The sequence below is a fragment of the Pinus tabuliformis genome, chromosome 3_1 (assembly GCF_031772625.1).
Source record: "Pinus tabuliformis cultivar Carrire ecotype Pingquan chromosome 3_1, CPIR1, whole genome shotgun sequence".
NCBI classification, from domain to species: Eukaryota; Viridiplantae; Streptophyta; class Pinopsida; order Pinales; family Pinaceae; genus Pinus; species Pinus tabuliformis.
Window position 1 is genome coordinate 785,197,384 of NC_142301.1, and position 20,653 is coordinate 785,218,036.

The 20,653-nt window shown below is 36.7% G+C and overlaps 1 pseudogene across 1 annotated transcript; it reads right to left on the reverse strand.

Moving 5' to 3' along the window:
* Positions 1-3,443: 3,443 nt before the first annotated feature.
* LOC149189751 (omega-6 fatty acid desaturase, chloroplastic-like) lies at positions 3,444-13,423 on the reverse strand (annotated as a pseudogene). Its single transcript, XR_016255932.1, has 11 exons — positions 12,945-13,423; positions 12,430-12,801; positions 10,886-11,086; positions 10,635-10,778; positions 10,335-10,493; positions 9,456-9,581; positions 9,016-9,193; positions 8,723-8,841; positions 8,484-8,598; positions 5,915-8,320; positions 3,444-4,036 (listed from the first exon to the last, which is right to left on the reverse strand). The product of XR_016255932.1 is annotated as an omega-6 fatty acid desaturase, chloroplastic-like (transcript).
* Between the last annotated feature and the right edge of the window lie 7,230 nt (positions 13,424-20,653).

Below are 20,653 nucleotides of genomic sequence, written 5' to 3' on the forward strand. Positions count from 1 at the left end.
AAAACTTCTGGTTTAACAATCTCTTATTATTACTTTAGGTTTTTAGTCTCCTTCATGAGCTTTTTATTTTATTGGTTTATTTTAGTTTTTTATTTTCTTTTCTGGGGTTTTTACTTTATTTGGTTTATTTTAAGTTTTAGTTTTTTAATTATTTTAGGTTTTATTTTTATTTTTTATTTAGGTTTATTATTTTTAATAATTGAGTTTTAGATTTTATTATTTAGGTTTACATTCATTTATTTTAGTTTTATTATTTTATAATTTCAATAAGATTAAGTTTTATGCCATTTAGATTTTATAATACAAATACTAACGCAATTTTTTTCCACTGGAAAAATCGTAATTTTATTCATATTGAGTAAAATTACATGTTGTAGAAGCTGTAATAGCATATGTTGTATCAAAACTTATAATAGCATATGTTGTATCAAAACTTGTCCTGCTGTTAACAAGATCTAAAAATAATTGACTGTCTATCTATGCTTTCCTACCTTTCTTTTTTCCACTTTCCGCTAACCTTCATTGTTGGGCGTGGCTGTTACAATAGTCATTTGTGCTTTGTTTGTGGCAGCCAAGATTTATTTTTTAGAATCTAAACTTGCTGTAGAGTATGCTTGCTTGCTGCCTCCAATTTCTTTCCCTCGGGTGTGTTTCTCACATTGCTGCTATGGGTTGGTTGTCTTTGGATCTATTGCATATTCAATCTTATTTTCATCATTCGGTAAATTGTGTGGAAAGCTTTCTTTGCTGAGTTATGGATTATTTCTTCCATATTCTGCTTCTTGAAATATATTAGTGGTTTCTGTGTTCTTTCCTTCTTCTATGTCATCTGCCCATTTGGCTTAAAACTGCCATCCTTTCAGCTGTCTTCTTTTCCTATCTTTTTTGTTTTGTGGGCACGCACTCTGAAGATGACCAGTTTGACAACATATGCGACATCAGAAGGCAGTGTTTTCGTAATCAAGTGGCTGTGCCCACTACTTTTCATTGTGGAGTAAGAGAATGTGATCTGGTAAACCTTGACTGAGATCAACCTCCACACAGATCTTGGCAAAAGTATAGATACCCTTGGATAGGCACTCATTGTCTTCTTTTAGGAATTTCCTCAAGGAGTTGTCGATGCCTTCTAGTACTTTGAAGTGCCAAAAGTGCAGAGGTAAGTTATATAATTTTACCCATACTGGCATTTTGGAAACCACCATGGTGTTTGGGTCAAAATTCGGGAACCAAGATGTCATAAAAAGGCCAACATTACCCCAGAACCATGGTCCCTCGTTCAATGCATATTCCTTGTCCTTTACTGTGTCGAATTTGACAATAAAAAATCCTTTTGAATAGAGATGGAGATCGTAGTTTTCTGTCCATATGGAGTAAATCCATTGACGAAGGGCTTCCGGTTTGGGCCAAAAACCATTAAACCTGCATATCACTGCTTTAGTTAAATAATTAGCATGTATTTCATTTACCTCAGGTATGGTGATTGTTAATGTAGGGTTCTGTGTTGTCTGCACGACAATGTAGGCCCCAGGGGTTCTAGTTTGTTGTTCTGTTTTTGCTTGAGATTTCATCTTCCCTTTTACTGCATCTTTGAAGGAAGCAGGTCCTTCTGAGCTTGTGCCAGAACAACCTCCACGAAGTCTTGTGCTAAGATAGATGGTTGAGTCATTGCCTATATCATATTCTTTTAGCTTGCACTCCTCCTGTAGTACTTTCCCTGTGTAGAGTAGTAGTTGTTTGCAGGGTGGGATTCCAGTCCTTTCTTTTATCCTCTGTTTGAGTGTTTTTGTCGCCGCCCATTTCCCTATCTTGATGCATTTTGTGTTCCCTCCCATGGATTTGATAAAGAGAGTACTTTTTCTTCCTTCGAGCATATCAGAAGCAAAAGCTTCAGGCTCCAATGTTGGGATGTTTTCCTAATCCGGCACAATCATCGCGTCTCTCTGTTGCCAACTCTAATCTATGATTTGAGGCTGTGATCCAGGGCTGAGAGGAGACTTTTTGTTATCAGGCATCCAGATCTGGGTTTGGTGTGGACTGATTTGTTTATTGAGCATCAAATCCATTTGGTCAGTGGTAGATCTGAGGTTTTTACCTCCATTCTGTTTGCCATTCTGTTCTTCTTCTGCACATTTGACTTGTAGCTCAGGCCAGAGGGGTATCTTGGCAGTTGCATGCCCCCAAATCTGTGCTGCGTGCTACGATCCATGGCCAAAAGGAGGCTGTTGGTGAATGTGCCTCCCGATTTGGTTTTGGTACAGGCTGTTCGGACTGTTGTGTGCCAGATCTATTGGATCCTTGGCATATTTGTGATTGAAGTGCCCTTTCGTGGTGAGAGGGACGGTCCTTGCAGAGATCGTTCAAGATCTGCGCTAGCGAAAGCATGGTCCAGGCGTCACCCTCTAGTTTGCTCAGGTCGAGCCAGTGTTAAAGCGTTGCGGACGAAAGAAAGATTGCCTGCAACCAATGTGGGTTGTTACAGGGCTGGATCCAATTGCCATGATCGCCATTGTTCGGAACCCTCGTTCTGGCAATCCAATGATTGGATACCTCAGATTTGGTAGAAAGAAACTCCATTCCGTCAAGATGCACCATAGATCCATCTTTGTTTTCTTTAGCCATTCCAGATCCAGCTCAGATCTACTACTCTTTTGATTTTCGATCGCTTCATCCTGCATTGCAGTGGCCCACGGATCCAAAACCCACTCAGAGTTGCGCCTCCGTTTGCCTTCGCTCGATGCATCTGATGATGCTATGCCCCTTCTATCCTCTGCGACGCCTATTAGGGTAATCTCTGCAGCCTCTATCGCTGCCATTTCCTCTCAGCCCATCTCTTTTTTTTTCCATGATGGCGCTACTACGCTTCGAACCAGCGCTGAACTCGCCAAGATAGAAGCCATCGAAGCAACGTTTCTGTCCATGAACACTAACACAATTACATTAGTAAATATAGTTTATAAAAGATGGAAAATGATGCCTATCCTATATCAACCATATTTATTAATATGATTAAACTAATTAATAAATAAAATATTTTTTCCCTTAATATTTTTAAATCAATTTTGTCTAAAATTTAATAAAAATAAATAAAAATCATAAATTTAAATAATTTGATTTTTTCTATAATAACAATATCCCACTCAATAACCTTTTAAATTTTATGGGTTTCTAGAAATCGCCATAAATTTTAAAATAAAAACAACCGAACAAAATAAATTTATTTTTACCTAAGACGATGCTAAACTTTATATCGACGGAGATTATACTAGCAATTGTCCCAAAAGGTACAAAGAGAGGCCGATAGGATTATTAATTTGGAATGGTAAAATTTAGTAGCAAATATTGTAGAGGAAAATCTAATGATATTACAGAATGAAATCCCATCCTATTACAAGTAAAACTGAGAAATTTCATATACAACAATACAAGTAAAACTGAAAGCAATCTTGTAGAGTGAAATCCCATCATATTATAAAATGAAATCTCATTATATAGGATTTATTAGGGTCATTACAGAGAAAATTAGCACAAGTGGAGAGCTGATTCAGAAGGTATGACATGGACTCTGTAGAGTGAATCCCCGAATCTTGTAGAGTGAATCTCATCATATTACAAAATGAAATAGAAGTCTAAAGGATTTATTAGAGACATTACAAAGAACACTATCACAATGGAGAGCTGCTTCACAAGGCAGGACATGGATTCTGCTTATTCACCACAGAAACTCTTGTTGTTGAAGATGAGAAGCAGCACAAAAGTAAGCCATTCCACAACTACTACAAACTTACAACAATATTAACATCCTGCAAATATTCTCATCTATGAGGAGCTTTGGGGGCCTATAGATTACAAGAGAATAGCAGAAATTCTTCACTAAACATGTTAGTAGCATACTGATCATCTTGGCGGTTGGAGACAGAACTGGTGTTGAAGCTCTCTTTCCTCACAAACCCTGCAGGGGCTTTCTTGTCATAATTTTGAGTACGAAATTTGACTGTCATTTTCTGCATCTTTCTATTTATATACATTGTTTGAACTCCTGTACAAAATTTCCCACAGAAGAGAAACAAAAGATATTACAATCATATTGTAAGAGAAACAAAAGATATTACAATCATATTGTAAGAGAAATGATCTGGCTACTAACAAATGAAAACCAACATGAAATGATGATTCAAGCACTACAAAGCTAAATTCTAGTTTTTAAAATACATTCTGTATTAACTGCGTGTGGGCATCAGACTGTCCTTGTACATTGACTTAAGCTATTTGGCTAGCAAGAAATGAAAAGAATTCAAAACAAAGATGTTATTACTAATCAAGTTTGACACAAGAATAGATATGCATATTAAGGGACACAGCCACCTTTAAAGGAAAAGAAACCAATAATACTAAGATCCCCAGATATATATATATATATATATATATATATAACAATAGTGTGGAGTTATTTCAACGAGGCTTGTCAAGGTAATCCCAGCTATTGTGGATCATGAGGCATTACTTTAAGAGACAATTACGAGATCAGTTTCAAAGAAGAGCTGTAGGAGATGGATCAAACAACAGAGCAGAACTTTATGCTGTTTGGTAGATTCTGAAAATAGCAATAGAGAAAGGTTTAAATTGTCTACAGGTGATAAGAGATTCCAAACACATTGCAAAGAGGTCAAATGGAGATTTCAATCAGGAAAATTTGCAGCTGGCCCATCATTGGACGGAATGAGAGAAGCAAGGAAAATTTCCATGTCATTATCCTTTCAGCACGTCTGCAAGGGATAAATATGAAGGCTGTTATATTGTCCAAGTAAGCACTGAGGATGCAGAACAGATGGATGGAGATGATTGAATACACCATCTAGACCTTCTCATTCAATCTATTTCTAATCAAGCTATTATAGTAATGACCTTTTGGATGGTTGTTTTGGAAGCAGTGTGTTGTAAAATTTCCATGTTTAAGAAACTGATCGTAAGTAGTTTTCTCTGGTGTCTTGAAAAACCTGGAGGATTGCATTAGGTGAAGGCTTTTGAAATTTCTTAAGAGTTCATGTATGGCACAACACACACACATATATATGAGAGCACTGGATTTATCAGAGGGTTGGTGAATGGGAGATTGCTGAAGAAGCTGTGGTCTCTTTCCCAATTTCCCTGTGATCCCAGTTTCTGTGGGAAAACTCTCAACATCCAATAAAGATTGCCAACTACACTCAAGGGAATCAAGTTTTTCTTAAACTCTCAATGAAATTTTGTTTTTTCCTTCTAGCAGAACCCTCTCATTCAGATGTGCTTTTGCATGCTGCAATCTAGAAAAACTTCTTATCACTTTCATCGTGCCAAAACATGAAGAGTGTAAGTTTCAGACAATAATCACAGACAATAATATAAAAAGATTTTGCAAACAATTTTTGTCACGTTTATCAAGCCAAAGCATGAAGACTCTAAGCTTCAGAGAAAATTCCATCTTTCAAATTAAACAACATAACATTACAAAACATGCAAGTCCAGAACATAATTTTTTTATACTCACAATTTCATTACTAATAATTGGGCAGAAGTTAAAACATTGCTTCCTGGAAGAGGGCACATATAGATATATATTAAAGAAAGGGTTGACACGGAAATAAAACAGAAATCTCTGTTTTTAAAGTAGTCTTAAGCATGGAATACAATTCAGATTATTTTTTCTTGATGACTACCGACCCTAAAGAGAGGGGAATTAGTTTAAAAACGTTTTTCCTGCTGGAAACCACATTGAGCTAGCACAGAATCCAAATACCAATTAACTCATAAAGTCACATTTAACTTCAGATACAAGGCATCGCACTAGATATATGGAAGCTTATGTAACAGAAACTACACATAATGATCTGATCTTAGAGAAAAGCACAACTCAACAAAACATAGTATGTAATTGTACCTCAGCCAAGGAATTGTGCAGATTGAGCTCCTCCTCAGTCGCTTTTTGTAGCTCATTGATTGATGATTTATCATCGTCATCATCTGCGCAATCCTCTGCCATGTTGTACCTATATGCAACCCATGAAAGCATCCATTTAGACAGACATTTATATTCAATACAAATCTATGGCTTGGTGTATAAAGAAAGAAAAGTCAACAACCAGAGTCGTAGGTTGCAGTAGAGAAACTGAAGGCCTTGTATGGTTGGGCTGATGAGTCCTCCAGAATTTTTCAGGGCACCGGGAGGACCACCATCCAATGTTACTATTGCACTTGTAAGGTTGGGAGGTAGAGTAGCATTTATGGGTAAAGTAGGTGATGATCCCACTGGTTATCAAATGGTTCTCACAATGAACAAGGAACATGTCCAAACTCGTGGTGTTAAATTTGATCCTTATGCATCCACAACAGTTCCCTACATGAAGGTAACCCGTCGGGAAGGAAAATTAGGAATGGAATGTGTCAAACCATGTGCAAAAGATGGTTTTCACATTTCTGATATTAACATTGACATATTGAAAGAGGTATTCTTATAGTCATCCACACAAAATGTATACTTCTAACTACATGAAGGTAACCCGTCGGGAAGGAAAATTAGGAATGGAATGTGTCAAACCATGTGCAAAAGATGGTTTTCACATTTCTAATATTAACATCGACATATTGAAAGAGGTATTCTTATAGTCATCCACACAAAATGTATACTTCTAACTTCTTCCTTTTTTTCGCAACATTTTCCTTATCTCATGTGCTTGATTAGTTTCCCTTTTATATATTTGACCTTTCCCGTTTTTTATATTATTTTGGTTTGGTCCAATTTTTTCAATCATCTTATAGAAGCAAACTGCTTTGTAATCACTATGTGCTGATAACCACAGGTTGGAGTTAAATGCTCTTTATCTGTGACTAAATATTTAAACTTTTCACGCAGGCTAGGAAGTGCTTTGCCTAGGAGACTAACAAGTGGCATAAGGACTCATTCAAACCCGTGTTCATGCATAATGCATTGTTTTTAAAGAGTGACCTGCCTTGAAGAGCATTTATGATGTATAATTTAACATTGTTCTAGGAGAGAATGTGGATCTAGGATTCACTTATTCTTATTTTATTGTAAGAGAGGTTGAGCTAAAATTCTATATAAAGAGAAGCCCTCTCATTTGATGAGGATGGTTGGATTTGGAAGGACATCCCCTTCAAGCCTAGTCAAAAATCTGTCAGGAGGAAGAAGTTAAGGGGCTTATTCAATGTAAGGTTCACCGTTTCTATGTCGTTCACCGTTTCTCATCTCATAGGGCTGAATTTGATCGCTGGAACTGTGTCTGTAAAATCTGTTGTAAGGGACTATATTTAAGGGTAGTTATGCTCCAGAAAAAGGGAAAAGGTTGAGGTGAGATCTTCCTTCTTCTTGATGTTTTGTTATTGATATACGACCACAAGCGGAACATGAGCAAGATTTTAGGATGTTGGTATATGACCATAATCTTGAAGAGTGAAATAAAATTCATCTATTTCCGAAGTGCAAAAAAGAAGAAAGGAAGTCATCTTGAACCTAATTTGAGGAAATCCTCAACGTGCATCTTGTCTTTTTCACTGTGGTTCACAGACACTAAGTGGTCGCTACATCACAATATCCCTGAGCAATAATCCAGGCAGATCCACCTGAAGGGATCTACCCGCTAGCCTAATATGCCAGGGCTAACCCCAAGGACGTCGAGGAGATTTGACTCCACCCTGCCAATTGGCAAGATACTTAGCAACAAAAACTTGACCAACTGAGCTATCCCTTGAAGCTAATATGCATCTTCTCTTAATTTCATTTCAATGCAATTTAATATCCATGTGGATCATTCATTGCTTTGCACTTATCCCGAAACACAGTATATGAAGATACCATTGTTCTTTAGGTATAGAAAACAGATCATACTCTTAATCACAGGAAAACAATTAATATATTTCATAATCATCACTCATAAATATCGCAAACATTTTGAAGAATCTGTTAAATCAACGAAAGTTGGGGGCTCAAGTGGGGTGCTCCCTTGGGCACATGAATTCTATGGAAAAAACCTTCATCTACCTATAGCATGGAAATTCCTCCTAACTTCCTTATGCTTTAGTGTATGATGATCCTGTTCAACAAGAGCAAATATCAATTCGTAGGTTGTCGGCAAGGTCATTGGTGTAATAGAACTATCATTACATCTTATGATGAGTTTGGTATCAATCTCCTTAAAAGTCTGAGGACTTTTGACTCCTCTTGTGCACCTTCATCCATAGCCACATAATTCTTGTCCTCGTCATATATATGACACTTTGTCATTATTGTCTTCATTAATCGCCAATTCCAGTGGGCCTCATTAAGATACTGGTCATACATACCACCCAAAGAAAACCCATTAATGAAGAAAATAAAATGAATCTAAGGATCTGTCTGCCACACATTACCTTTCTAAAAGCCATACAAGTCAAAAAGAATGCCGGATGAGATATAGTGTACATTTTTAATTTTAATTTGAAAAAATGTATACCTTGCCCCAGTTTTGGCGGAGGGAATCCTGAGCTAACTGTAGATTATAGCTTGGAATTCTTTGAGAAATATGATGGGGAATATGAACATTAATGTCATGGCACAACAATTCAATCCTGCAAAATAAATATATCAGTGATCTGCAAAGGCCTCATTATCCTGACACACAAAATAATAAGATGAAGAAAAACAAATTGAATGAAAATAGAAAAAGGATGAATTAGTAAAATTGAGCATCACCAATGTGGATAACTGCAATGAACTGTTCCACCTAATTGAGCTTGTGTATCATTCCAGTGTTTGGGATGTTTGAAAGGTATATGAGGTGCTGTATGATGGACCATAGTAAAAGTACTCATCTGCACAATTTCATGTCAGAAAAAGGCACACAAAGAATGCCACAAGCTTTAACGAATCCTTGTACAATTTCAGAAGCAGTAAATTAAATAAACTACATAACCAGTAGAAAATCATAGGACGAACATGCCCATTTGAATAGAGTTGATGACAAATATGAGAGAAGAGAAGTTTACCCAAAAGTGATATCCAAGCCATGGCATGAGCCAAAACTTGAACCAGCCTATAACTCCTGTCTTGTATATTATCAGTGGCCATCCAATAGCCATGAATGCAAAGACCCAAGTCAAACTTATAAGAACTTTCTTTCTTTCATATGCTCTAAATTTGTTCAAATCAAAGTGGCAATTCAACCTGTCATAAAGCAGAAAATGTGTGTGGGTATAATAGAGTATGATACAGAAAAAAGCTGTTACGAGATTGGATTCATCGTTTTTCATGCTTCCTAGGTGAAGCTCTCAGCATAACAAAGGAAAAACAAATAGAAAACGTCAACTACATTCATTTAATCTTATTTGTCAAAGATCATCTTGAATTAAATGGTACATCATGCCCTATCGTACTGTAATATGGACATCCGAGACCATTAAGATAGTCCTTTAATATAGATGCATACCAGTGACCAACTGATAACCATGGACGTAATGGACCAAATCCAGCATCAAACAATGGCCTCAAAGACAGCGGTAAATAGTCATAATTTTCCCTTAGCAATGGGTGCCATGCAGTGTCTTCACCTAGCCTAGGCACAAAAGAGTCACAACTTATGTCAAGGTGCAAAGAAATTAGTCACAGGTCATATCAATATCCAAATATTAGTAACTGTTCTTGTCAAGGTGCCATTACTGGACTATAAGTGTAAAATTAGTGATCCGCTGTCAAGGAGGAACCTTCACTTCTCATCTTTTTCTAGGTGGATTGCAGGAAATCTCTCTCACACACATATAGAGCCAGCCTCCAGGTCGACATGCATGGAATAATGCACAAACACCAAATATTTATTTTCGTTTGAGTATGCTAGATACATATTTGTCCATAAGTTGAGGCTTGGCAGATATGTTCTTCACTTAGGTTTTTGTTATTTAATAACTGTTTATGCCAAACCATTCTACAGGCTGAACTGGTAGCAACTATTTATCCAATGGCTAATATTGTAGAAAAAATAATAAACTCAAGTAAGAATTCCACTCTCACATAATTGCATCAGGTCCATTTAATCTCAGATGAGTTATCATATAGACTGTAACTTTTTCTGGAATGTAGGCTAAATACAAACAACTAAAAGGATTCATCATTGTCTAGAAAAATCCAAAGTAGATCCTCTCCAGGCATACTAGCAGATTCAATAATAATTTTCTTCCTTACATGCAAATGAGAAAGAAATGAAACTATTTGTTATGAATTATAGTCAGCATTTTAACCAAATTAAACAAATACCATTTGCTTCACTAATTTCCCTCTGTTCAAACTTCACACATACAGAGAGAGAGAGAACATGTTTGTCTTGGCATGATGTCTGTCATGCTTGATTCGCCATGGTTCATATGTATTATGGATAGATTAGAGGTAAGAAGGCCAGCGTCCCAACAATATCCTCTATCATCTTGTTTTTTGAAAAGCACTTGTGTGCACAATCATGTCCTATCACAAAGAACTACAAACAAAAACAATTAGCAGAAGAATACAAACAAAAAAGGCATGATGACAAAATTCCCAAATTGTACAACTCCTCTTTTCAAAAATTAACATGCTCACTGTCATGAAAGCATCGTTTGATATATAAAAATAAACTGACCCCGGTGATTGCAGTTCCAGTCCATGCCCAAGCAAGAGGGAGGAGGTACCAAGGTGCTCTTGATATGATATAAATCCCTAGTGAATAAGCAGTAACTGATGTAACTACAGTTCTCCAAGCCTTAAAATAGTTAATCTCAAATGCCTGTCCAGGTATTACAAAGCAGAATTAGGTGACCTTAAAATACACCACAACTTGCACGTCTAGAGGATTTGTAATTACATGTCAAAACAACTGAGACAACGAGATACCTCCTGAGGTAGTGTATCAATGACATGCTTCAATGTCACATTATCAGGAACAGGCTCCCCAATTTGGGTAAATCCATAATCTTCAGCAAGGTGCATTCTTTCCTCTTTGTCATTAACTGGAGGTGGAGGAATAGGAACAGCCACAGCTGAGATGAATCTCAATGCCTTCTTCCTTAACCCACATAGTTGGGTTGGTGTTCTCTGTTCAGGTTACCAACAAAGTAACGTTTATGGCATTTAAAGAATAACAAGCATCAGCGAAAATTCAAATACTGGGAACAGCGGAGACAGAGATGTACTTCGTTATTGATTGAATGACTCAAATGCCTTCCTGAAATGATACCTGTAAATCAGCTCTCTTTTATTAACACATCAATATCACAAAAAGTGGGCAATTAGTGCAAAACAAAACAAGAGGAAATTGAATGCATGGGCAAAACCCCACATAAGGTATTGCATGTTTAGTTTTTAATCTAGTCCAGTGGGTTAACTCAAGTGGTTGAGTGTTGTGCATTACAAGCAGGAGGTCATGGGGTCAAGTCCCTGGGATGGCTACCTCTGTGTATATTATTGGGCCTCATTCAATGTCCGGGCTAGGTTAGGTTGCCAAAAATTGCAACTGGCCAGTTCACCCCGTTTACCATACTCAAAATCAGAAGTGACCAGAGAGTTTCCTTGGGATGTGCATTCACTGGAGAAAATTAAAATTAGATTAAAACTAAATTACAAAAATTGCAACCGACCAGTTCACCCCGGCTACCATCCTCGAAATCAGAAGTGACTAGAGAGTTTCCCTGGGATGTGCATTCACTGTAGAAAATTAAAATTAGCTTAAAACTAAATTAAATATTCCCTGCGCATAAATTTCAGATTTGGTTATGCTGTTAAAATTAAATTCTGCGTATAAAAGTTATTGGCACTCTAAATCAATTTGCTGGGCTTAGAAAATCTAACATCACACCTCAACTCAACAGATAAGCCAGAAATAAATCAGATCAACAACCTATCACAAAGGCATATTGCTTCTCTCAGGGACAAACAACACTCCAATCACTGGAGCAGTTAGGGAATCACAACCTAAAACCTCTCAAAGGACTGGAATGCTTCAACCATTGAAGCTCTTGGGCATCATAACCACTGAAATCTTCCAACAGCTCCCACTCACAGGCAACACCCTTCTCCATGGACTGATTCCTAAAAGATTTCAGATCTGCAGCTGTGATACCATGTTAAATTTCAAATTCATGGTAAACAGACCACTCCTACAAACCCGAGGTAGTTTAAGGAATGAAAGCATCTCAAAATTGCAAGTAAGAATGCTAGTTCTACAAATACATGGATAATTGAAAAATATGAACAGCGAGAACTAAGATTCTGTAGCACTCAATCACATATGTTTTCTCTATTAACTGGAACACAAACTCTCAGACAGAGACTCTAAGAAACCCTACAGCCCAAAAACCTAATGAAACCAGTAATCATAATAAAAAAATCCCATTATGATATTCAATAATAATGCAAGCAAAGCAGTGCGGTAATCTTACATTAGTGTAATCTCGGTCGGTGAGCCACCACAAGCATTTACTGGTAACATCGTAGACCCTTCTATACACAAACGCCGAAACCCCCGAGGGAAGTTGAACACCCTTGCTGAGAAACGTGACTTTACAGGGATGAAGCAACGATGCCCCCGATATCTCATCCTGGTGGAACGAATAAAATACCTCGTTGGGCGGCAGGGGGTCAATTGAGGCGCCTTTGCCTAATTTCACGTCAGCAGGCCTGTAAAGCCAATTCACTCCCAGCTTTACGTCGCCCTCCTCGTCTACGACTTGGTGCCGTATTATTCCAATGAATGGCGGTGCATTGCCGGCCCTAAATAGCGCGCAGTCCCCATTGCTAATCTTGCGACCATCCTGCAAACAAATAACAAAAATAGGCAAAAAGACACAAAAAGAAAAGTTTCAAACCTAACGCTTAATCAAAACCGGTGCCAAATTAAGATAAATTTTGCCAAAAACGTAAAATGAACGGGCAGAGGAGGGGAGATTCAGCTAACCTTTGAGACGAGGAAGCTGTGAGTGGAAGACATGTGCCACCGCTGGTGACTTAGGTGCCCATGCATAAGAATCTCATTCCTCCTCCCTTTTCCATCGCACAACACAGTTCGCTCAGAAGATCTCCACTTCCATTCCAAATAAAAAACCCATTCAGCTTTTGCAGAGGTCCGGATTCGACCTCGCGACCTGTCAGTGACTGGCTTTGTATACAGAGTCACGGGCAAAAAGAGACACGGAAACCCATCCTTGGCTTTTTCACGGAGTGCCTCGATCTGATCTGTAACCGCACTTGCCCTTATTCTGCGACCTTTTGCCCTGATTCTGCGACCTTATTCTGTGATGGCTACGTCGTGGCTTGCCCACTCCGCCAGGTGTCAGCATGAGAATCAAAGTTGAACAAATACTAAACAAATTTCACAATCCGCCAGGTGTCAGCGTGAGAATCAAAAGGACGACGAAAGTCCCTTTCAAAGGAAGGCCTATCGGCCTAAAAATATACGATATTCTTTTGTTTTTCTTGAATGGCCGTGGGAAAACTCAACTAACCTTTTGTGCCACCTCTATTTTGACTTTTATGCCATCTTTTAAAATCACAATCAATTTAAAAATGACAAATGCAGGAAAAAACAAATACTTTTGTTTTTTTAACATGAAACGATGTGATTCAAGTATCTAGAAAAACAATTTTTTTGTTTTTTTGGGATATTTGTTGGAAAACTTAGGCTAACTCTTTTGACATTAGGTTTTGGATTAGATTAGTGAGCTGAAAAAAATTAAATAAATATATTTAAATTTTTTTATATAAAATAATTTTTATTTTTAAAATAAAATGTGAGAATAGTTATTATATTAAAAGATTTTGAGCTAAAGTTTAATTTAGATACTTGATTTACATTAGTAAGTTGAAATTAAAGGATATCATTAGAATGTAGTATGTATCAATAATGATCTACAAAATTTTGACTTTAAGCTTTTGAACAAAATGCTACAATATCTATAATATTCCACTTGTATATTTGCCAATACTAAGGTGACAAAAACAAAAATTTACAAAGCATCAAAATGATACATTAAACCATGAGTAATTATTCCTCCGCTATTTTTGAGTCTCATTATTGACCATTAAGGAAGGGGGAAATAGCCCTTTTTCCCTTGCCACAAAAGTTCACCTTGACTTAGCCTTGACTCCAAATTAGCCATGTGATCAACCTTGGAGTTGTTTGTTTTGAGAGCATTGAGACATTTCTTCTCGGGTTAGATTGATACAATTGATAAATTTGCTTGAAAATTTGACTTAAACTTATATACGAGGGGAGAGATCTTGAATATAAATGGTAAATTATATTCAAGGAATCTCTAAAAGCAATCACCTTGTGAATTCCCAAATTCACAATTTGCCTCAAACCTTGATATAAGGCATAGGCTTCAGCAACGTTGTTGGAAGTGTGGCTTATACCCCAAGCATATCTATGTTCTTCTTACTTCTCAGTGCAAAAAATTATCCCTCCCCATTCCTTCCACCCCTGGGTTTCCTTTTGTTGCTCCATCAAAGCTTAAGAAGAAACGTTTCTGCTCCAAAAGCCACTAATCAAATTCCTCTTTAGATAATCTTACTTTCCAACTCTGATTGAGATGTGTTTTCTCCGTGAGTGCCCACTTTGGATAAAAAACTTAAATCCATTTTGATTCCTCTCCAAGAAGCCCTATTGTTGATCTCATTGTCCTGATGACATCCACCCTTTCATCTTGAAAAACAACCCAATTTCTAGCCATCCAAATTTTCCAACATACATATTTAGGTAGTGCTTCTCAGATTCTTTTCATTAGTTTTTTCCTTGCAAAAGGGCCATTATAAAGTTTTCCCTATTTTCTCAAGACTTAATTTGACAAGAAGGAAGGAGCACATCCAACAAGAATTGATTCGAAATATTTGCAAATACTAACAAGGTGACCTGAAATGTTACCCCAAACCCAACTTAACCAATGCCCATTAGATGACCAGGAGGAGATATCCCACAAAGAGATTTTATGTTGGGAAATCAACTAATTATGCAGGGGATGAAATAGGGGATTTGAGCCTAGAGGAGGATTTCCCATAATTCCCTCAATCCAAAAATTTATTGATTTCCCATTTCCTAGAATCCAAGTTAGCTTAGACCTAATTAAAGGAATAGAAGCCAACATCAAATGCCATATCTGGGAGTTTCCTCTATTGTGAGGGATATGATGAATACAAGATTCTCTCACCCCATTAAGATATTTTTTATGAAGCACTTGTTTCCACCAATCATTATCCCTTGTGATTAGCCGCCAAACTAGGTTTTCCCCAAGGGCTATATTCATTAGAAGGGGGTCTCTTATTCCTACCCAGCCCCTTCTCCCCCATGGTTGTTGGAAGCCTAAATACCTTCTAATTCACCATATGAAACTTTTTAGAGTTTTTCGTAGGCTCCTTGCGAAAAAAACTACCTAAGTTCTCGAGTCATTTGCTTCCTGACTAATATTGGGGATAGCATAGCTACGAACTGGAATACAAGAAGGTTTGAAAGGACAGATTGAATTAGAATTAATCTTCCAGGTGGATTTAGCCAATGAGCACCTCATTGCTCAAATTTGGATTTGAGCTTGTCAATAGCATGACCCCGAGAAGGATGAGTGAACATTTTGAGACATATGCGAAGGCCCAAATATCTGAAATTGGTCCACTCATCCCTTCACATGCTAACCCCAAAATTCTTAATATCCTTCCATGCAATAGTTTGTTGACATTACAAGAATACATATGACTTTTACCCTCATTTATCAATCCTCTCGAGACCTAAACAAAATCATCCAAAACAAATTTGAAGCATTGCGATATAATTCAAGAGGCACAACCAAGAAGGATTATGTCATCCATGAACTGGGTATGATTTATACTCCTTATACCTTATGAGAATTAGATTCGAGGGAGGGAGTGACATCTCGTTCAAATTCCAACTTCCTACTCAAGGAATTGACTATGAGAATGTAAAGGATGGGGGAGAGGGGACACCCCTACTTGAGGTCCCTAAAAGGTTTAAAGAAACCAATCATTGATCCATTAAGAAGATGGGAATCCAACACCCAAAAATACAAGCATTGATCCAAGTTATAAAAATAGAAGAGAACCCCATTTTTCTTAAAAAAAACATAGAAAAAAGAATGGCACACACAATAAAAGGCATTGTACATATCTAAATTTATGGCCATCTCTGTCTCATTTGACTTGCTGGAGTGTATGGCTTCTTATACTAAAACAAAGTTTTCTATTAAATGTGTCTTACTAACGAACCATCCTTGATTTCCAGCGATTAGATTGGGAAGAAGAGGCACGAGCCTTTGAGAAATAATCCTTATAATGGTAATATGTGAAATTACAAAGAGAAATAGGTCTTTAGCAAGACAAGGAAGAGGGCCTTACATGTTTAGGAACAAGAGCAAGGAAGGATGAATTGAGAGTGCCCCCCATTCGACCGTATTTCTGGATGGAGTCAACCATTCTGATCAGATCATACTTTATTATGTTATAAAATTTCTAATAAAAGTGTCTCATGAATCCATTAGGACCGGAAGCTTTATTCAGATCAAATGACCAAACCGCATTCCAAATTTATTCTTCCTTGATAGGGAGCAAAAGCTTATTGTTGTTCGATTTGGAAACTAGATGAAGAATATGGCCTAAAAAATATTCCACTAAATCTACAGGAGTGTCTCCATCTTCTTTATATAAGGGATCAAAGTGATTAAAAGTGACCTCCTTTATTCTAACTATATCTGAAATAATCTCTCCATTAAGCTTCACATAGTTGATTATATTTTTCAATTCCCTTATTTTTTATTGTTTGTCGAAGAAACTAGTATTTTTATCTCTCAATTTTAGCCACATACTTCTTGATTTGAGTCTCCATATCTCCTCTATTCCTTTAATTTCCTATGCATTTCTTCAAAGGATTTTCAGTCTTTAGCAAGAAAATCCTTAGTGATCGGAGCTTCTTCCATTTCCAAAAGGATTCCCTCTAGATTGGATTTGATCTACCCCACCTTCCTTTTTTGAGATTTGGAACTTTCTTTCGCCCACTTTTTTATTTCCTATTTTATTCCCTTGATTTTATACTCCCATATGAAGATAGGAGAACTAATAAATCACCTCAACCATGCTTGATGCACTAGTGGCTTAAAACCCATAGAGGGTTAAAACAAAATGGGATGGACCCTTTAAATATTCTAATTCTAAGAGAAGCTTGACTAGGTGATGGTTGGAACCACTCTAGGCCAAATGAAAGGAAGAGGGAGAAATTTTTTGAACCAAAAGACTCTTGTCTACTAGGAATGGATCCAATCTTGCAACAATGTCTCCAGGACCAACCTTTTTGTTTCTCCAAGTAAATTTGGAGAGTTTAGGCCCATCTAGGAAATCAAATCCTTCATTTTTTCTTGAAATCGGTCTCTTAAAATATTACTATCTTTCTTCTCCCATTGGTGAATTGTAACATTAAATTCCCCTCCTAAAATGCAGTTGGAGTTGAGAGGGGTTTCTCTTTGTCCTAATAGAGAATTCCACCATTCTACATTGTCATGATACATATTTGGTGTGTAAATTTTTATCATGTCACAAATTTTCTTAGATGAGAGATGAATCAATCTAGTGATGATCCAATGTTGAGGTTTTTCTTCTTGTAGAATATTGAAGAGGGAGGATACCCATTGACTACAAACTCCACTCGAAGTGCTACATGAACTTACTGTCACTGCTTTACTCCCTTTCCAAATTATTTTTCATTTTTCTAGAGCTTCACTCCCCTAATTTTGTCTCCTGGAGGAGGAGGACATGGGGATTATCTGATCTAGTTAATATTTTGATTTCAGGCCCCCTTTTCTCACTGTCCATCCTCCCTACTATTCCAGGAGATGATATTCATTATTTTCTAGAAGCTTTAAATCCCCCACCAGGATGAGGGCTAGAGGAACCACATTTCTTTTGATTTTTATAGAGTCTGAAGAAAGGAACATTAATCATTGATTGAGTTCCTTTTTCTTTATCCCTTTACACATGAGCTGACTAGAGCTCCCAAATATACTTTTTGTCCACATTACCTATATATTTTGGGGGATCAAAACCCCTTTCCATTTTATTTTTTATTTGTTTCATATTCCCCCCATACTCTCTTCTATAAACTGGTTTGTAGCTATGATATATTTTATTAATGTATATGAATGTAATTACAATGTACAATGATAGGATCATCGACCTCTCAATGTACATGATATTTGGCCTAATATGATGTAATCACTCTAGCCCAAAACATATCAACACGGGAACCTTTTGTTGGGACATGCTCCAAATGTCAAAGAACGAAGAGGAAAAAAACATATAATAGAGTCTAATAAAAAATTAGAGAAAATAATGCTCCAAGATGATGAGTAGTGTCTAGAGACATTGTTATATCATTAAAGCACAACACGTTATGATCAAAACATCACAATGCATAATGAACAATTGTAGAGGATTTGATCTAATGACAAGGCTCAATCATTATAACTATTTCTAGTAAATCTTTGTTATTTCATTAGTTATCTCCATCACAGTTAGTTGATTGTCCAAGACAATCCTATGACCTAGTAGATTCCTTCAACCATTTAGTCAGTGGTCCCACTCGTCGACCACTACCTTATAATAGATTACTCAACCAACCCAAAGATCATTCAATCAACTGTCCCACAAGATGATCATTCAACTAACCATCTAGAGTTAGTCAACTCTTCAACTAATTGTCTTTAGAAGCTTCAAATGTGTGATAAATCAATGTAACCTTAGGTTTCAACACCCCCCACCAACACAAAATTATGGAGGTTCAAGAGGTGAAATAATGTTTGTAGGACACATTCCCCCCTTATTTGCATCTTCATGAAGCCCGAGAAAACCATGTAGCTTGATAAAATTGGCTTTAGCCAAAGGCCTGGTAAAGATATTAGTGAGTTTATCATTAGTGCTATCATAAACAAGAGTGGCAATTTAATATTGAACCAACTATCATAGATCGTGAGAATGAAGTTTGAAATGATTCATCTTACTGTGTACAACAAGATTATTTGCAACCTGAATTGTACTTTGATTGTCATTATAGATAGGAGTTTAGGTTTGAATAGGAAAGCCAATCTTTCCCAAGATTTGATGAACCTAAACCACCTCCACCCTTCTGTTAACAACTCCATGATAATTTTTCTTCCATAGTCTGCAAAGAGACTACACATCTTTTCTTACACAACCAGATTAAGGGTCCAGTATTGAAGAAAAACACGTAGCGAGAAGTGGATTTTCTACCATCATTATCGTCTTCCCATTCGGAGTTAGTGAAGCCAACCAATGAATATGAAATTCAATGCTATTTTATACAAAAATGATAGGTACCTTTAAGGTAGTGAATTAGGTCAACTATGAGTCAAATATATGAGGCTACCAATGGGATGTCAATAAAGGGTAGCATTGAATTTCAAAGAGAGACACTCTCTAGTCAACTTAACACCCAATTGAAAAGGAGTAGCACATGTCTTACAATTGTCGATGTTAAATATTTTCTTGAATACATGTTTATATTGAGAGATAAAGAGGTCATCAAATAAAAGAAAGACTCGAAGACCAAGAAAGAAATGCAAAAGACTAAGGTAAGTCATTTCAAAGGTATCAGCAAGTCAGTTCTTCAATATAAGGGTTGCATCTATATTAGTATCAATGATAAGTAAATCATCCACACAGATAGAAATAATCAAATTATCACCATTGATATGTAATACATAAACTTGTTTTTGGTGAGATTCACAACTTTTTAACCCAATATTGAGAAAGAATCGATCAATTGTAGCATACCAAGCTCTAGGATCTTGCTTCAAACCATACAATGACTTTTACAGTTGGAAAACAAGATTAGAATCCATCACAAAACCAAGAGGTTGCTCCATGTAGATTTCTCTAGATAAGTCTCCATGAATGAAGGCACTTTTAACATCCATTCGATGAATTTACCATTCAAAATGAGTAGCAAGTGAAAGAATAAGTCAAAAATAGTTCATCATTGGACCAGGGGAAAAGGTTTTAGCGTAGTTGATGCATTCTTGCTGTGAGAATCCTTTTGCGACCAAACAAGCCTTATGGCACTCAAAAATACCTTTAGAAGTCAATTTTGTATTGTATGCCCATCGACACTTGTCAACATTATTTCCTTGTGGTTGAGGAAATAAATCCCATGTGTGATCATTTAGAAGAGAACAAACATCATCCTACATATCCTATTCAGGTTTTCCTTGTGCATCTACAAAGGATTTTGGAACACAAGTTTCATGAATACAAGCCATAAACATAATACTAGCATGTTGCTTGTGACTATGAGTCATCTGATATATATGAACATCACCAAGATCTAATCCAATGAATTCAATAGTTTTATTAGCTCAACAAGGTAAACACAGTCATAGGGAACAAACATTTGCTTCAAGAAGTTGAGCAGTATAGAGTATTGTTTCATTTAAAGATGACTGACTAAGAGTTGACTTAACAATAGGTTGATGGAGCGGTAGATATATGAAAGAAAAGTATTGTTAAACCAATGAATTTAGCAATGTCAAAGTGATCATTGTTCCACCTTTGGGGAGAACATTCAACAAATTAATTCTTGAATTATTCTCATGAAAG